Genomic DNA, 20,277 nt, shown 5'->3' on the forward strand with positions numbered 1-20,277 from the left:
TCTGAAGCAAAATAAGACATAAAAGAAGCAGACTCACAAATATCGAGAACAAACTAGTGGTTACCAGAATAGGAGGTACAAACTGTTGGGTGCATGACAGGCTCCAGGATGTATTGTATAATACGGGGAATATAGCCAATATTTTTTAATAACTGTAAATAGGAAGTAACCTTTTAAAATTGCATAAAAAAATGAACATTTTTTTTTAAAAAGGTGTTCCGTAAGATGAGCAACCAGTTGCGTGTTTTGCAAAACTATGGCCAGCTCGGTAATGCACCCACTGTCCTTCACTCTAGATTTCCTGGGACTGAACCGGCAAGAAAGCATTAGCTTCTAAAAAAAAAAGAACTGTTAGGAGTCACAGTTTCTTAGTTTTGTTTGCCTGCAGTACAATGGAGTGTCCTCTCTGTGTGCACACGTGTTAGTTGTCTATGAACACGCTCATGGATCTTTCTTGGGTCCATGCCAAGGAGATTTAATTTTTAGAACGAGGCCACTAGTGTGCTCTGGGCCAAGACATAAACTTTCCGCAGTTGTTAAATCAGTGAGGCCCAAACGCCCTATTCACGGGTGTCAGGGTCATTTAGCTGCGGATCTGACTGCGTGTGTGACAGCGGACACTAGTGTGAAACAAAGGAGTGACCACAAGCAGACTCCATCCAGCAACGGGTGTGGGCTCCTCCTGTGGTTGCTAGATTGGGGTGTTTCAAGAACACGAACTAAAGGGGGTTGTAAATCACCTCCCTTACCGAGGCCTGAGTTTCAGCGGGGTGAGTTCAGCCAAGTCCAAGTCCCTGGGGCGCCCCGCAGGACCGGGGCGGGGGGTGGGAGTGGAGAGGGGGCGCCGGGCTGCCAGGCCGCCTCTGCCTCGGCTGGTCCCGCTGAAAGACCAGGCAGAGGATGGATACCAGGATGGGCGGGGAAGCGGAGGGCGTCAACGTTTCCTTCCACCCATCCGGCTGCCCGCGAGCCCTGTCCCCCCCACCCGAGGACCGCGACTCCAGCGCGCAGACCTGGGCAGCGGTTACAGAGCAGTTGGCGCCGAAGTTCGTACCCTCCCTGCTGCCTCCTCCCGACTGGGCGCCCCCAGCCTCTCCCCTCCGCCTCCAACGTGCGCTCGCTCGCGCAGATTCCGCCCTGTCTCTGCCGCGGCTGCTCACCGCGTACAGGAATGAACCTGTGTGCCTCGGATTGGAGCGGAGGGCTCTCCAAGGTCCAGGCCAGCCGGTCTCTCCAAATTCTCCTGCGCCTACCTCTGCTCTTCTTTTGAAAAAAATCATTTAGAAATCAAGTTAGACTTACAAGAAAATTGCAAAAGTAGTACCCTGAGCTACCATACGCTCTCCCCTTAGCTTGGCATCTTTCATAATTATGGTATAATTATTGAAACCAGGAAGCTAACGTTGATAAAGTGTTAACTACACTGTAGACCTCGTACAGATCTTTTCCGTTTTCCTAAGAATGAACGTTTCCTGGTCCGGGACATGACATTTAGTTGTCCTCTCCTTGCACTTCTCCAACCTGGGACAGTTCTTCTGGCCCATCTTTCTTCGTCTTGTAAAACCTCGGTGTGTGTGCACGTCTCTGTGTGTGTTTTACTTCATTATGTCATTTGCAGAATTTATATCAGGAAATTTTTAAAGTAACTTTAAAAAAGCATACTCTCCTTTTCATGCCGTGTGAATTCTATCATTTATGCTTACCTTAACGTTTTTCAGCTTACTTTGTTTTCTCTTACTCTTAGGATACAAGTCTACCCAATGCATTGGGTCAGCTGACTGTTCTTCATGGTGATTTTTTTGTTTTTGTTTTTTTGGTGTTTGTGACTTTTCTTGTGAGTTAATTTTTAGCAAGGATTGCTTTTTAAAAAATTTTATTCAAGTATAGTTGATTTACAATGTTTTGTTCATTTCTGCTGTATAGCAAAGTGATTCAGTTATATGTATGTATGTATTCTTTTTCATATTCTTTTCTGTTTTTAATTTATTTTATTTATTTATTTTTGGCAGTGTTGGGTCTTCTCTGCTCCGTGCGGGCTTTCTCTAGTGGCGAGCGGGGACTACTCTTCGTTGCGGTGTGCAGGCCTCTCATTGCAGTGGCTTCTCTTGTTGCAGAACATGGGCTCTAGGGTGCGGGCTTCAGTAGTTGCGGCACGCAGGCTCAGTAGTTGTGGCTCGCGGGCTCTAGAGCTCAGGCTCAGTAGTCGTGGCGCATGGGCTTAGTTGCTCCGCGGCATGTGGGATCTTCCCGGACCAGGGCTCAAACCCATGTCCCTGCATCGGCAGGCAAATTCTTAACCATTGCGCCACCAGAGAAGTCCCTCATATTCTTTTCCATTATGGTTTATCGCAGGATATTGAATATAGTTCCCTGTGCTGTACAGCACGACCTTGTTGTTTATCCATTCTATATATAATAGTTTGCATCCAGCAGGGATTGCTTTTAGTATGAGCCCCTGTGACAGGACTGTGGAAGCATAGCTACACAATGATGTCCCATGTGCCTTTCCCTGGCCCATCAATATTTAGACCACCAGACAATATGTATGTTAATTTCTCAGCTTAGATTTCCTGTTTCCCTTAGCTGAAAATCCAAATCCATATTTATGACTAGCACAATTCTCGGACTTGAATTTCTCATCAGTGACTTTTTACCCAAGTAGAATTCCTATGGATGGCAAGCACCTCACTCCTGCCACTAAACCAGTTGGAGGGCAAATGTTTATAGTTCCGTTTCAGAAATGGTACAGCCCACCTTTATTTCCAGCAGTATACAAGTAGTTGGAGCTAACTGTGAATTATGGACTCTCAACCCCGTAGTATGTGGACCTACAGGGAAGTAGATATCAGAATCCCAGCCACATCTGTTACGGCTTGTTTTCCATTCTAACACTCCAATGAAATCTTTCTGCTCCGGTCAGCTCACCCCTATGACTTCAATTTCCTCTTTTGCTTCTCTGTCCTAGGTATTTCTTTCCTTTTGTTTTCAGGTAAATTAAAAGTTGTTGAAATTAAAAAATTGAGTTATTTTATTCAGTATTTTATTTAGACCTAAACTGGGCATCTTTCTGCGCCAGCTCAGTCAACCATGTTGACTGGATATTAACCTGCTGAATTTTCGTCACAGCCTCCCCTGTGATTATTGCCTTCCCTATATAACTTTATGATTCTTAACTTTGCTTAGAAATCAAACTTTCCTCAAGTTTTCTTTAATTTCCTGCAGCAGATAATTTTTAGAGATGGTGCTTCTGAGGCTTCCTTAGCTACTGCCTTTCCAGTGGTCTAACTTCCTTTCCCCGTTGCCCCAGGATGAGTGTTTTCTCATCACCCCTCCTCGGAGGGTAATAGACAGGGTGAGTGGCTGACTTGGCCTGGGAATTACTTTGTACCCATTTTTATGGGGGTGAACTCACTAGTAATATCTATACTTGGAGTACAAGTCGTGTGTGTAACTTCCAGTTTAATTCCCTGTTTTAAGCAAGTTTCACATGGGTCACTCTGTTCTTCTAAGGTGGCATCTTTCTCACGAACTTTTTATTTCTCTGGTTTGCTGGAGAAAGACAAATACAACTCTGATTACCAACATTCCCTGCTCGTGTCTGTCCTGGTTCTGAGTAGCCTGGGAGCACACCTCCCACCATGCACTGCTCCATTCGCAGTTTGTTTTTTTTAACGTAACTATTTCTTGATTTTAGGCTAACAGTCACATAATTTCTGGAGCCCATTTCACAAGCTTTAGCTTTTTTTATCCCAGTTCTTCTCATAGGTTCCCCCAGAAAGCCATCTGATAAACCTCTGGGGAACCAAAGTTTTCCTTTGGACTCACGTTGGCAGCAACACAGGTGCCAGAACTTTCCTGTTTAGGAACCTCTTCCTCTGTGCCAACTATTGGGTTGAACCTAAGAGTCAATTTACTGACAACCTAACCCTGGTGAAATAGCAGTTTTCAAAAATATATACCACTCCTATAACACCAGAAGGTGAAGTGTACAGACAATACGTACCCTTGATATATACCCTTGATTGTAAGGTGCTGTTCAGAAATTTTCTTGCAGGTAATTCTGCTCATCTACTTGGTCCATTATGGGAATAAGGATCCTGTCTACAAAGGTCAATTGCATCTCTTAACCCTATAGTTGCTTCCTGTACTCCAACCCATGTGCAGCACTTGGAAATTTTTTTTAATGAAATTTCTCGTATTAACCCAGAAAGATGTTATTGTGCAGCACGTACAGGAAGCGTTTAGTAGGTGCCACAACTGTTCATGCACATGTTTCAAAGTCTTCACATAGTGATTTTACTATTTAAGGAAAAACATCACTGCTACAAAAAGAAGCTTCAATCTATTCTCAAATGATCACAGACATTTACCAGTGTTCAAGACATGCAAGGCAATAGGTGAAATTGAGGGTTTTGGGTTTTTTTTGCGGCACGCGGGCCTCTCACTGTTGTGGCCTCTCCCGTTGCGGAGCACAGGCTCCGGATGCGCAGGCTCAGCGGCCATGGCTCACGGGCCCAGCTGCTCCGCAGCATGTGGGATCTTCCCGGACCGGGGCTCGAACCCGTGTCCCCTGCATCGGCAGGAGGACTCTCAACCACTGCGCCACCAGGGAAGCCCAAGTTTTTAAACATCATTCCTACTAATTGCAAAAAGCTTGACTGTTGAGGCTTTGAAACAGAAACTTGATGAGCTTTTGATTTGGGTCTTCCTAGTATGGACTTCAAGGACAAGTGCACTCTGAAAATGTTATTTAAAAGAAAATATATTTATATTTGATTATAGGAGAGTGTAAGTTAGAAATGCCAAAGACCCCCTGAGAGGGTTACTCCTGAAGGATCTAGTAGTAGTTTGTTTTGCTTCTTGTATGTATTTGACATTATCTTTCAAGTTTCATTCAAAGCGCTCTTTCCTGCCCTGCCCTGCCTTTTTTTTGGTCCTTGTGCAGCGCTATCTATAGTATTCAGTTTTTTTCTTGGGTCATAGGTTTATCAGCACCTTACTGTTTTACTTGTAGGTTCTCTGGATCTCTGAATATACATGAAAACCCAGAGGAGAGGAACTGGGTAGCTGAATTGCTGAATTATCTTCACTTTACTCTCTTCCTCTTGCGGTTCTCTCTGGCACCTGGCCTCACCACTTGCACATAAACACTCAAAACTTAGTTGGCAAATTAGTGCATTTGGAAATAGCAGATATTCTTGACACATTTATAAACTCCTTAGTGAGGATACACAGAACTCCTATTTTTAAATGCAAGCGATCTGGTAGAGGTAATTAGGCTATAAAGAAAAGAAATAGTTTAGGGATTTACTTTCAGTTCATTACTTGAGCTAGAGATAGAAACAAACTAGTCTATCTAGGAGAAATATATGCACATTTTTGTTAATTTTCCCTATCTCCTTTAGATAAAAAATTCCAGATTTTGATACCAACTTAAATGTCATCTGAATAATAATATTCTCTTTTCCCACTAAATACAAAATTAAGGCTCTGAGAATAATGAAAACATAAGACAGAAAGAAATATCGTTTAGTTTCTTCTCTGCTCTCAGTCTCTGGCACCGTGTCTTAGCATGCCAGAGGAAAGTTGCTATGATAGAGGTCTGCATAGGATAATAGGGGAATTAATTAATGAGAAGGTTCATAACTCAGTCTGGAAACAAGGAAGGGGCATCATGGGATGTGGTCCATGAGCCTTTGCAAAAGAAATATAAAATAATTAATTACTCCCTCTGCTCTCCATAAAGGAACTGGAGGCAGAAGGTAAGGTAGAGTTGAGCGTGGACCATAGAAGTGAGGCCATTGGGATGAAGGGAGGACGAGGGAGGAACGTGACTTCAAGGTGGAGAAAACAGGCTGTGCCACGTCACAGAGATGATAGAGTTGGACACATAGAACTGTGAATGTGATGATCTGCCTGAAATCAAGGATCCACGTGGGGTCATGATGAGCCTGGAAAGGGCAACTGTGACTGGAGCACAGAAGGTCCCATAAGCAAGATAGTACATGTGGTCTCCATGTGAAAACAGTGTCAAGCTTCTCAAAGTTTAAAGTGGGAGGATTTACAATCCGTGGTTGACATAAAAAGTTTTCAATAGTAGGAAAACCACTGCGACATCAGCCTGGCAGTTGAAGCAAATGTGGTTGGGAGGGGGGCCAGGAGGTAATAGACAGGGGACTGTTGGAGCAACCCAGGAGAGGAGGGCTAAAGACCTCAGTGAAGGCAGAGACCAGAAGTGCAGTGTGAAAGAGACAGACTCGCGTAGTTATGAATGGGACTCAGGGATGCTTCGTAGGGAGCAGGTAGGAGAAATTATAGAAATCTCCTGAGTTTCAAGTTTGGGCGAGTGAATGATGTTTTTCACATGAATGAGGGATGTGAAAGGAGGATCAGACCTGGAGGGAAAATCAAGAGTTCAGCTTTTAGGATGGCAAGATGGAAAGAGAAGACTCATTACCTCTGTTGACAGGTCAATCAGGAGCAGCGTTGTGATCCACGGAATTGGTGAATCCCCAGGAAACAATCGGCCTTGTGCACAATAGCTTAGGTTTGAATAATAGCACAATCAGGATTACCCTTGCTCTGTGTGGTCAGTAATTTGTGAATAAATAAAGCTTATTACATTAAGCCTTTTTCTAGCTAATTTGTCCTCCTCCCTCTGCGCAACACACACACTTTTCTGTGAAATCCCCATAAAACAGTATTAGATATGGTAGTCTTTGTGACCTTAAGCAAGTTTCTTAACCTCTCTGTAGTCTTTACTGGAGCTAATAACAGAACCTATTTAATGACTGCTGTGTGGATTCAATGACTTACAAGATATAAAATGCTTAGAGCAGTCTCCAGCTTATGGTGAACGTTCAGTAACCGTTATCTTTTGTCATGCAAAGATATAACTCTAAAATATTTTGATTAGCAAACCTGTGCGGAAGTCCAATCTACCTAAAACTTGCAAAAGTAGCTTTTCACAAAAATTCCTATCTCTGTTAAGAATTGAATGGAGATGGTGGAGAAGGAATGCAGGGGAGATAGGAGGGGGCATGGGCAAGGGAAAAGAATTACGTGACTGAAATGTTTTCAGATGATCAATGCTGATATCCTTTTACACGGATGATTCAGTGATTGATCAATAAAAGAAGGAAACAAAATTTTATTACGGCATCTATATGTAGGTCATCTTAGCACCATGATATCATCTGAGACAAATTGCTCAGCCCATAGAATAAGAAAGAAGGTCATGCATAGCTATGACATGTTGTCATATATTAAATTCCTGTGATTCTGGCCAAGATGGCATAATAGAGACCAGATTTAACATACTACCTGGAACAATAAAAAGAAACTGAAAAAATACGTGTAACAGTGGTTTTTAAGACATTGGATGGGCATCAGGTAAAGAAGGGCAGTGATCAGTGAGAAATGGGAAATAAAGGAGATGAACCCTATGACGGCTTCAGTTTACTGCCTTGTCAGTTTCTAGCTTGCCACACAGGGAGGGAGAACCCAGGTGGAACCAGGCAGAATTCCTGGGTTGAGGAGGCTGAGCTGAGAATCCAGGCAGCTAGAATTTTCAGAGCAGAGTAACAGAAAGGAGAGAGCAAAGCAGAGAGAGAACTCCAGGCATTTATATAACCACCCCCTCCTGCGTATTCAGCTGAATACTGATCTGTCTAGGGAAGGAAGAATATAAGAGGATTAGTGGGAATTGTGCCCATTGCTCACGTAGGGTTGGAAATAGTACATGTTCCCACCAGACAGATTGAAGAATTTAATAATTTATGAGACATTAGGTATAGTACTCAAGAAGATCTTGCCTGAATAGCGTGAAATAAATAGATGGAATACTGCTCTGGACCTGCCAACAGATCTTCAAAACAACACCTTAAAGGATCAAACTGCAACCCAGAAGAAAGCTCAAGAATATTGACAAAAATACAGAAATATCCAACATCCAACCAGGTAAAATTACAATGAATGCTAGTAAAGGGCAGGAAATAATGAAATTTACAGTGGACAAAGATAAAGAACAGAGAGAATCGACAAAACTGAAAGTTGATTCTTAGAAAAGATAACAAAAATTGACTTACCTTTAGCTAGGCTGACAAAGAAAATAAGAGAGAAAACACAAATACACAAAATCAGATATGAAAGTGGGGAAATTACTACCAAGCTTACAGAAATAAAAAAGGATTTTAAGAGAATACTATGAACAATTGTTCACTAATAACTTGGATAACTTAGAGGAAGTATAAATTCCCACCAACATACAAATTACATAAAATGATTCAAGATGAAAGGGACAATCTCAACAGATCTATAAGTAAAGAAATGAAATCAGTAATCAAAAACATTGTAAGAAAGAAGAATCCAGGATCAGATGACTTCAAAAGTGAATTCCAGCGAACATTTAGAGAAGACTTAATGCCAATCCTTCTCAGACTCTTCCAGAAAATAGAGGAGGACTATTTCCAAACTCATTTTATGAGGACAGAATTATCCTGAAACCAAAGCTCTAAGCGAGAAGATAATGGAAGAAAAGAACTGTCAACCTAGAATTCTATACCCAGCAAAAGTGTATTTGTAAAAAAAGATGAAATAACAACTAATAAGAAGATACCAATGTGTGTATTAGAACTCCCTTGCTGTGTTCCTCAACCATCATTGTCATGCTAATTCTTCTCAATTTAAAAAAATTTTTTCATATAATCATGTTTGCTTTTACTGATCCTGATCTCCAGGTTCTTTACTATGTTTTAAACAGTTCAGTTCTCTTTTATGAGGTTTTTCAATAGAACCTTCATTTCTGAAATGTTTTTGTTGCTTATTCCTTGAAATGTGCCAGCTTATATTTTATCATCTTTGTTTTCTTTTTTAAATCACATCTTACTACCAAGTTTGATCTCTGCTTTTTGCTTCTGTTTGAGGAGCAATGACCTCATTAAGGAATATTTTTGAAAGCCGGGGTTTGTCACCATTTTTCTCCATGATTCTCTACCCTGCTGTCCGCCCAGAGAAGCCGACGTGTATGAACCTCCTCAACAGTCTTCCTTGCCTTCTGGCTTCTGGTGAATTCAGCCAACAGAGAACATCACCAAAACATTGGAGGGATGGAGAACAATAAGATGGTGGTATTTATTCCACTGGTTTATTTTCTGCAGCTTTGCCTTGAGATGATGGATTTGTCAGCCCAAGGTCAGAGCTTCTTTCAAAGCAGCTCACTCCATGTTACTCCTATTTCCAGCTTTTGGTCACCACTCTCCCTGTTTACCATTTTGGGCATAGGGATAGTGGCAGCGCTACGGTTACTAGCCCTGGAATACCATTGTTTCTGGTTTCCCTGCATTGTATCCACTTCTTTATAACTAGTTCTCATCATTGAGTTATCCTTGAATTATCCTGATTTGTGTGGAACATCATTTCCTCGTGGGACCTTGACTGGATCAGCTCAGAGGAGTTGATCCAGCTGATAGCCCCTTTCTAAGACTGAAGATTCTGGGTTTAGTATTAGTAAAGTAGATAGAGAGTTTATCTTTGTTGTAGTTCCTTATAAATGGAGGACTTAATAGTAACTTTTTATGCACAGAGTTTTATTGAAGATTTATTTGCTATCAAGGGGCAAAATAACTGGTTGAGAGGAAAAGAAAATTATCAGTAAATCAATTAATCAGAAGATCTATCCTTGATCTGGTTAATCTCTGAAATCTAGAGTACTCTCCATCTCAGTAATTTTCACTCTGAAATACCAATGTTTATCATCATCCAGGTTGGGAGACACTTGCACAAACCTCCATCTGACCAGATTTCTGAGGTCACTGGTTTATTATCTGTTGTGTGAGCAGCTTCCGCCCTAGGCAGAGGGCTCATGAACAGGTGATTACTCCTTGAGGACAGAATTCACAATTCCAGATTTCACAATATCCAGTCCCCAGTATCTGATTCCACCCTTTTCTAGCTTCAAGAGTGGTTTGATTTGTAGGGTAGGATTAAATATATACAATCAGATAAGACCCATTCCTTGCTCTCAGGTATCTCATGGTCTGAAGTGTGGGGAGTATAAGAGATAATTACATACAGACAGATAATTATAAGGCAGTTTGACAAGGGCAATAATAGATGGTCTGTACGAATACATGCATCAGGTATCTGATAGTAATACCTGATATGTTTTTTTCTATATTATCTTGATAGTTACATTTCGTTACATTTCATCAAGATACTTCACTAAACAAAGAGCAGTCTTATCCCTAAGAGAAAAACCTTTTGAGAGAGAATATTGTCATTGCTTGAATGGTCTTCAGGAACAGTGGATTTCAGGTTATTTTGATCTTACATCCTTATCATTAAAAAAAATTTGTATACATCCCCATAAAGTACTATTCATAGTTTATACCCATGCATTGCTATAGTTCCTTTATGAATATCAGCACAACATACTATATTTTAATAGAAAATAAATAGAAATAAATTTCTACTACTATTTCTGCATTCCACTAAATTATTATTATTCCCACTCACACTCTGAAGACTACTGCTCAAAAGCAAATGCATTAAAAAAAAAGGATTGTCGGGCTTCCCTGGTGGCGCACTGGTTAAGAATCTGCCTGCTGATGCAGGGGACATGGGTTCAAGCCCTGGTCCAGGAAGATCCCACATGCCACAGAGCAACGAAGCCCGTGCACCACAACTACTGAGCCTGTGCTCTAGATCCCATGAGCCACAACTACTGAGCCGTGTGCCACAACTACTGAAGCCCACGCACCTAGAGCCCGAGCTCCACAACAAGAGAAGCCACCGCAATGAGAAGCCCGCGCACCACAACGAAGAGTAGCCCCCGCTTGCCACAACTAGAGAAAGCCCGCGCGCAGCAATGAAGACCCAACGCAACCAAAAAAGAAAAGAAAAAAAAAAAAGATTGTCCCCATATAACAGGTTTATGATGATGACCTTACAGTATGGTGAACTCTAGATACTGCATCATTTCTCCCTGGTGCAGGGGGTACCATTTTCCCTCCTTTTCAAGTAATCTATTTGACTTTCTGCCTGATAGACCCAGTAGAAAATCATGTGGAAATGGAAACTCAAAAGCCAATTTCAAGATACATGTACATTTGTAATTATTGGTGCATTTTTTCAGTTTTCTCCAAAATCCAGAATGAGCTGGAAGAAGTGGTAAGTCCTCTTTATGGAGCGTAATTATACGCAAAGCAAAGCATAAGGGCGTATCAATGTCTGTACTTGCTAAGTAGAATCTGAGTTCTGAGTTGGTTGTCTTGGTTGTTTTATTGACTTTAACTGATACCAGTGTTGATTTTAATTGTATAAAACTACTTGGTCATATAGGATGCCTTGAACCAGCTTAAGGACAGTCCCACAGTCTGAAAGGCATGGCTCTAAAACAGTCTGTCATCATGCTTAAACTAAGTCCAGCTGGCTTCCACTTTTTCCTATTTCTTTTCCTGCTTCACGGATCCATGTCTGGGAAGGTAGATCTGGGATGTAACCTCGGCTTCCTGACTACCTTCTCTACCTTAATCAGAATCAAACCACATCAGTACCCCGTCAGTCCCGAAAGAATTTCCTCTACGTCTCTTGACTATCTGAGCTAATCCTTTCCTACACATACCACAGCCAGCGGCCATAGCTTTCCTGGCTATCAGAAATTTTCAAGAAGTTGAGGATAAGTTGAATAAGTTAAGGCTTCTGTAGAATCTTTATCTTCAGGTTCTCTGGACTTTGAAGAATAATTTAGCAATAGAGGGAAACAACGTTCTACGATCAAAGCTCAGTGGGAGTAAATGCAAAGAGGAGAACAGCCTGGAGAGTGCATGGGGAAAGGCAATAGCTGTGCTTAGCAGAAGTAAACAGCGCAAGAAAAAAGAGGTAGGGGTTGAGTCTGGATGGTCGGGGTCAACGTGTGTAGAGTTAAGGTGGTCAAACATGTTCTTCATTAATGAAGAACTGATAACAGTTCTCCGAGAAGAGGGAAACAATCAATCTTCATTACCTTTTCATGGAAAAATAATTGTGATGATGATTAAGAGCAAGAATTTGAAAAATTTCGAAGTCATGGAAGCGCCCACTAAATCAAAATTATTTTATCACAATAGCGAAAAACTGATTACAAAGCAAGTAACATAGGAGTATTTAGTGGATAACACCCCCTACGAAACACAGCATATCCAGGCAACAAGCAGTAGTTAAAGCAACAAAAATTTCATTATAAAGAACTAACTCAGAATTTTCTATCTCTGAATAATGTTGAATGAAATGTACCCGGAAGGCATGGTGGGGTACAAAACAGACCACTATTACGAAGAGGAAGAAGAAGCTCTGGATTTGAGCTCTGCATTCTTGATGGGCCCACATGTCGGGCCAAAGAGTCTTTACCAGTTGAACTATAACCCCCATCTGTATCAGAAAGAGGGTCGCAACCGTTGTCATCATAATGATGATCGTAGAGTAGTTCAAGATAATGCATTCCCTGTGGTTGAGGTCTCTGTAGAACTCAAAGCATCGTTGTTCTGAGTAACTTGGATGGGTGCCATATTGTAAAAAAGATATTGGCAAAAAAAATGACACCACCCACCATCCAAATAATCATGCTTAAAACCACCGCATGGTACTTTTGGAACTGCTGCATTTGGAGTTTCTTAAAATACATGAGCAATCGGAGTATGATGATGGCCACATTGAAAGCAAAGGTGGGGGCTTCCCTGGTGGCGCAGTGGTTGAGAGTCAGCCTGCCGATGCAGGGGACACGGGTTCGTGTCCCGGTCCGGGAAGATCCCACATGCCGCGGAGTGGCTGGGCCCGTGAGCCATGGCTGCTGAGCCTGCGTGTCCCGGGCCTGTGCTCAGCAACGGGAGAGGCCACAACAGTGAGAGGCCCGCGTACTGCAAAAAAAAAAAAAGAAAGCAAGCTAAGGTGAAGTACATATGACCATATATTATGCTGCTAACCAATCGGCAGGTGAAGAATCCAAACTCCCAGACGACTGTTATATACTAGCTGAGGCGAAAGGGAAGGCTGACCAGGAGGATGGAGTGTAGCACTATGATGTTGAGAACGATGGTGGCAATCACTGATTGGCTGTTCCTTCTTGGCGTCATACAAGACATCGTAATAGCTCCTGCAGCACCTCCCAGCAGAACCGCGCCGCAGAGTGTTATGAGAATCATCCTGCAGTGCCTGTCGCGGCCCAGGTCTATGTTGGAAGCGTTTGACAGGGCGGTTGTATTGATCGGCTCCATATTTCACCACGAAATGCTTAGAAGACCATAAACCCCTAAATCAAAAGTTTTACAAAATTAGAATGGATATATTGAAACTGCACAGCAACTGCACATGAATAGTCTTGTTTTGCCATCCCAGCCCACTGTTTACAAGCCTAAAACTGGGTACCCAATAAGTACTGTCAGAGACTCGTCTTAATTACCCAAAGATATTGAAGAGACAGAGAGAGTGAAACAAAATGACAAAAATAAGACTGCCTGTATATAAAACTTGTAACTGCACTCAGGCATTCTATTCACAGGTATGTCTAAACTCACCTACCAGGGCGGGGATGAGCATAAGACATATTAGCCTCTGGCATAAAGATTAAGGAACGGCTAGAGACTCAGTCATCAAAATAAATAGTAGTCTAATGCGATATTTTTAAAAAATCAAAATTAATGCAAAAAAATTGATGATGAACAAAATAAATTTTAAATAAAGGCAGGGTCCATATACACCCAACACTCGTTCATCTCAGATCTGTAAAAGCTGTCCATCCTATTGTCAGAAAGTCCAGTTTGAGATACCGCAGAGAAGACCATGTAAATCACATGTAATTATTGGAAGAAGGTATATCAGACACTTTAAAATATTTCCTGGGCTTCCCTGGTGGCGCAGTGGTTGGGAGTCCGCCTGCCGATGCAGGGGATGCGGGTTCGTACCCCGGTCCGGGAGGATCCCACATGCTGCGGAGCGGCTGGGCCCGTGAGCCATGGCCGCTGAGCCTGCGTGTCTGGAGCCTGTGCTCCGCAACGGGAGAGGCCACGACAGTGAGAGGCCTGCGTACTGCAAAAAAAAAAATAAAATTAAAATTAAAAAAAAAATATATATATATATATATTTTTTTTTTTTTTCCTGTGAACAGCTTTGGGGGAAAGAGCAGCATATAATATACATATTACCTGCACTCTTCTTCCAAACTCTGAAACTTTTCCTGGACTGGTATGTTACATTTTGGTAAAAAGTTGGGGTTCGGGGGTGGGTTCTGTTTAGTTTTCACTTAAGTTTTTCAGGTACGGATGCATAAGGGATAGTGATCATATAGCAGAGAGGCAGACTGCTTGGCAATGTGCTTTCCTGCATCTAAGTGTCACTTGGCCATTTGGTTGCTCTTAGGGTGTGTATAAGTCTCCTGGCCTCACGGAGCTCTGGCTATGAAATGCAAAGGGTCACACTGCCTTTGTCACTGGAAAATGAAATGAGCCAGTGCATTTGAGACAGCTTTATAACTGAAAAAAAAAAAAGCCACATAAAGTTATGATTCTTAAGGCGAAACAACAAAAGCAAAAAGACATTATTTACCGCTTTCTCCTTAGTCTACATAGGGCAGATACACAGTTATGTGACATAAAATTGTTGTTGCATTATTAAGCATTTAATAAATATCCTACAATTAAAAGCAAACTTTTTCAGACCTTTGATCAGATGGTATTAGACCCAGGCATCAACAGGTCAGACTTTTCTCTCCGGAAGGATCTGTGTCCATTTTCCTCACGTATCTGCTGCCCACCTGGCCAGAAGCAGAGTCTGAGCGTTTGTATCTGAGGGAGAAGTTATTCCACAGTGAACGTCTAAATATCTTAGAATTTTTCTTCTGCTGCTCTGGAATCTTCTTAGAATAACTAAATTTTCATTTATGAAAAATTATATTGGACCTGTCACATTCATTGACTACCCTCAAATAAGATTCTATTGTAACTTAGAAATATAATTTCCATAACAATCTAAGCTTTATGTGCTGAAATATGCATTTTAGCAAACTATATATATATATACGTATATATATATATACACACACACATATATATATATATAATGCATAATGCCTGTACACTTTTTGTATGAAACAAAATAGTTTTATGTGACTTATGAACAACAAATGCCATACTACTGACTTAGTTTTAAAATTTTGGTAGTCCTCAAGTCCAAGCAAACAAGATTTAAGTTTGATATGACCTTAAAGAAAGGAAAACTTAAATAATTTATCAGGTCCCACTGGTTTAAATGGACACAACTGCCAAGGCAGTGTGACGTTTGGAAATAGGTTATTAGCTGGCTAATAATGGGACAAATAATTAACACTGAAGTTGCCTCTTCAGTCACAAATATGGGAATGAGATCTATTTTGTAAGGATGTTATGAGAAGTAAGTTAAATTGCATGTCTAAAGACCCAACAAATTCCCTGACAGGAACTAGGTCATCAAAGCGTCAATGCCACTTCTACCTCTATAATGTACACAAAGATATATCATAAACATACAATGCCATCCTTTTTTAGTTACCTCTCAGAATCATGCTATAAGTATTTAAATGCATTGAGATAAACTCATAGGGAAGGGAGGAGTTGGATCATCACTTTCCTTGCTCTCAGGACCTTACCATTACGACCACCATCCCCTGGAAACTTTTGCTCATGAAAACCAAGCGCTGAGACTATTACTCAGCCATAAAACGGAATGAAATTGGGTCATTTGTAGAGATGTGGATGGACCTGGAAACTGTCATACAGAGTGAAATAAGTCAGAAAGAGAAAAACAAATATCGTGTATTAACACATATATATGGAATCTGGAAAAATGGTATAGATGATCCTATTTGCAAAGCAGAAAAAGAGACACAGACGTAGAGATCAAATGTATGGATACCAAGGGGGGAAGCGGGGTGGGATGAACTGGGAGATAGGGATTGACATATATACACTAATATGTATAAAATGGGTAACTAATAAGAACCTGCTGTATAAAAAAATAAAATTCAAAAACTCAACAAACAAATAAATAGATTAATTTAAAAAACCAAGTACTGAGACTATTACTCAGCCATAAAAAGGAATGAAATTGGGTCATTTGTAGAGACGTGGATGGACCTGGAAACTGTCATACAGAGTAAAATAAGTCAGAAAGAGAAAACCAAATATCGTATATTAACACATATATACAGAATCTAGAAAAATGGTATAGATGATCCTATTTGCAAAGCAGAAAAAGAGACACAGACGTAGAGATCAAACGTATGGATACCAAGGGGGGAAGCGGGGTGGTGGAATGAATTAGGAGATTGGGATTGACATATGTACACTATTGATACTATATATAAAATAGATAACTAATGAGAACCTACTGTATAGCACAGGGAACTCTACTCAGTGCTCTGTGGTGACCTAAATGGGAAGGAAATCCAAAAAAGAGGGGATATATGTATACATATAGCTGATTCACTTTGCTGTACAGTAGAAACTAACACAGCATTGTAAAGCAACTATACTCCAATAAAAATAAATTTTAAAAAAAAGGCAAGTACTGAAATTTCTTGATCTGTTTCCTATGCAGAAACATTTAAATGAACACCCAAACTACTTACTTGTTGTTTTCCTCTTATGATCTGCTGCTCGTGGAAGCCGCAAGGCACTTTGATCATTTGCTGGTGATCTACATCAGAACAGGTAATAAGAACGGTTTGCTAGAATCAAGTCTCCAGTCAAGAAAGGTCATGGGATGAATAATGAACTGGCAAAGAGCTCAAGCTTTAGACTGAGGTCTTCCAAAGTTAAACAGTCAAGATGGAGGACCCAGATAAACCATCTGAGCCACAAACGGATGTGTAGCTCTGCAGCTAGTGGTGAGACAGATTCAAAGTATTCTAAGACTTTCATTTTCACTATCAATGACTTATTTGCAGTAACTTTTCTTATTAACATGAAAAACTTAGAATTTTTTTCCCAATGCTCTTTCTTATCACACTTGTATCCAAAATGTTTCATATTCAGTATAAGAATGACAGAGTGGAGTACTTTCTGTGAGATTTTTATATTCTCAACAGTAAACTCAACATATTTATATCTCTGGCTTTCACTTTCCAAGATTCCCTTCCCTCAGTAACTGCCATTTGGAGATATGGTTCCTTTTGAAGCTCGACCGTCTGGTGATGTAACTTCCACAAGAGGGCACGTTTTTTCTCAAAAGTAAATTTTCTTACATCAGTCTTCTCACTTCCTGTTCTAACTTCATAGTCACCTTGAGCTGTGCTAAGACCTCAAAGCATAATTTTAAGGAAGTTGGGTTTAGTACACCTAAAGATGAAAGAGACCAACATGCCTTCAACAGTTGCGGGCAAATTCAGCCCCAAATCATATTACGGTTCAGCTACAGGAATTCAAAAGGACCAAAACTCTGTCAACTGTAAAGCAAACTCATTATGGACTACATATAGGTAACAACTTGATAAAATTTTCATTTGCTTCAGAAAGAATGAATATCATCTCCTCCTACGCCATCTGCTAGATGATCACCCAAAAGTGCTTGTAGCCACAGAGATACAAAACAACAGAATCTAAACCTCATAGAGCCATATGCTTAATTATTTCAAGAAAAACGCTCAGTATAAGATGGGATTTCCAAGTCTTACTGTCAAAAGCAAATTTGTACCAATTCAACTCAGCTGGAAAATTTCTCATGGAACCAATTTTTCAACCCATTTTAAACATCTCGCCTTAAATCAAATTATTTCAAAAATACGAAATCTGGGTTGTAGGCCTGGATTTTGACATATTGTCTGGCAGGTCTCATTTTTCAGATAAAATGTGTTTCCTGGAATCTTTGGGATAAAGTATGTTCCCATAGAAACCATGCTATTTTTAGAGGTTGCTTCTTTGACGAAGGACTAACTGGGAAACAAGATAGATGTGACCGACAGTGGAGCCTAAAAATAAAAATCGGCTATAATTCAGAACTATAGCCAGCACACAAATTGATAGCATTCACACTGACAACGTAAGGAATTCAAAGTACTAAAATGTGTGTATATTATGTTTAAAACACATCTAGAAGAATGCTTGTATTTAATTTTTTTTTCTCACTACACTCAGAATTCAGCTCTTTTCATTCAGGAGTACCAAGATTTTTAAGAAAATAACAAAACCTTAGTTTGAGAGCTTAGACATTACCCAGTTCAGTACAGTACAACCTTTTTTTTTCTTAGAGAAAATATGATTTATTGCAGTATAGTTGATTTACAATGTTGTGTTAGTTTCAGGTATACAGCACAGTGAGTCAGTTACACATAAGCATATAACTATTCTTTTTCAGATTATTTTCCCAAATAGGTTAACACAGAATACTGAGTAGAGTTCCTTGTGCTATACAGTTGATCATTGTTGATTATTTTGTATATAATAGTGTGTATGTGTTAATCCTAAACTCCTAATTTATCCTTCCCCTCCATTATTTCCCCTTTGGTAACCATAAGTTAGTTTTCCAAGTCTGTGAGTCTGTTTCTCTTCTGTAAATAAGTTCATTTGTATCTTTTTTTTTGATTCTGCATGTAAGTGATATCATATGATATTTGTCTTTCTCTGTATGACTTACTTCACTTAGTATGATAATCTCTAGGTCCTCCCATGTTGCTGCAAATGGCATTATTTCATTCTTCTTTATGGCTGAGTAATAGTCCATTGTTATGTGTACCACATCTTCTTTATCCATTCATCTGTTGATGGACATTTAGGTTGAGGTTGCTTCCATGTCTTGGCTATTGTAAATAGTGCTGCAGTGAATATTGGGGTGCATGTATTTTTTCAAATTATGGTTTTCTTTGGATATATGCCCAGGAGTGGGATTGCTGAATCATATGGTAGCTCTATTTTTAGTGTTTTGAGGAACCTCCATACTGTTTTCCACAGTGGCTGTACCAATTTACCTTCCCACCAACAGTGCATGAGGGTTCCTTTTCTCCACACCCTCTCCAGCATTTATTGTTTGTAGACTTTTTGATGATGGCCATTCTGACCACTGTGAGGTGATACCTCATTGTAGTTTTGATTTGCATTTCTCTAATAACAAGTGATGTTGAGCAACTTCTCATGTGCCACTTGGCCATCTGTATGTCTTCTTTATGACCCTCTAATTTAACAGAGGAAACCACCACAATTCAGAGGTTTAGAAAATTACCACAAGGTCACAGGCCTATTTAGAAATCAGATAAGGATGGAAAATACATACTCCATTCCAAGCCTTCATGTCCACTGCATGATGCATGCGTGGTAAACTTGAGATTGTCTCTTGCAGACACATTAACAATCAACAGCTTAATTTTCCATCTACTTCTCTGTGATATCTGGAATCTTATTTTTGGAATGGACCTTAATCTTTAAATAGAAGTATATTTTAAAATCCTAGAGAATTAAAATTCTTCTTTAAATATAGCTTGCCCCTCAGACAAACGATTAAAGTAAGACATTAGCATTGGTGATAAGCCTAAGTGGGTTTTCAGAAGGAAAAGTTCATCTGTCCTCTGCAGGAGAAGGTCCAAAGCAGATGCTGCTGGAGATGTCACCATCTTGCCCCATCTTCCCCCTTCATGGGAGGTGCCCTTTGAGATGGCCATTTGGTGGGCAGTCTCTGCTCCTGAAAGAATGGGGTGGACGTTGCTTGTCTTTCTAGAGTTGTTAAATTGCTACTGTGAAATGTCCTTAGAAAAGTGGTAATAAAATCTGCAACTGCTAATTCTCAAAGCTGTTTACACTCCTAAGTCATTAGCCAAGACACTGAAATGCCAGGCTTGGTGCCCTGTCTGATCCAAAACACACAAAGGCTCAGCTGACCTGGATATTCAAGGCAGCACCTGGGCCTTGGACCTCTCCTCACTCTAGGACCTGCATTCTAGTTCCTCTCTTCAGTTCTCTCCCTTTGTGATTATGTCTAGCTCCCTTGGTCTCTCTCAGATACAATGTAACTTTCCTTCATGGAGACAGTGAGATTTGAAATGAGAGGAGTCCGGACAGCGCCTTCCAGCCCTCCCCTTATTTCCCAGATGGGAGATGGAGGCCCCGGAGGCCCTTCTGTCCCTCCCACTCCTCCCCCTGAGGAAGGTGACCCAGGGCAGCATCTCTGAGCATCTTCAGACGCCACACAAACTGAAGCATATCAAACAAGCATGTTGTAGGAAACCTGTTTTTTCTAAATTAAATATTTTCTGGCATTTATTTTCTAGTATAGATATGGTCT

At 40.6% G+C, this 20,277-nt stretch overlaps 1 protein-coding gene across 2 annotated transcripts in view; it reads left to right on the top strand.

The window, feature by feature from the left end:
• The window catches only part of PNPLA8 (patatin like phospholipase domain containing 8), a 133,833-nt gene that overhangs the window by 35,738 nt on the left and 77,818 nt on the right, over nt 1-20,277 (top strand). The window lies entirely within an intron of this gene.

This window comes from Pseudorca crassidens, chromosome 8, assembly GCF_039906515.1.
Source record: "Pseudorca crassidens isolate mPseCra1 chromosome 8, mPseCra1.hap1, whole genome shotgun sequence".
Taxonomy (NCBI): Eukaryota; Metazoa; Chordata; class Mammalia; order Artiodactyla; family Delphinidae; genus Pseudorca; species Pseudorca crassidens.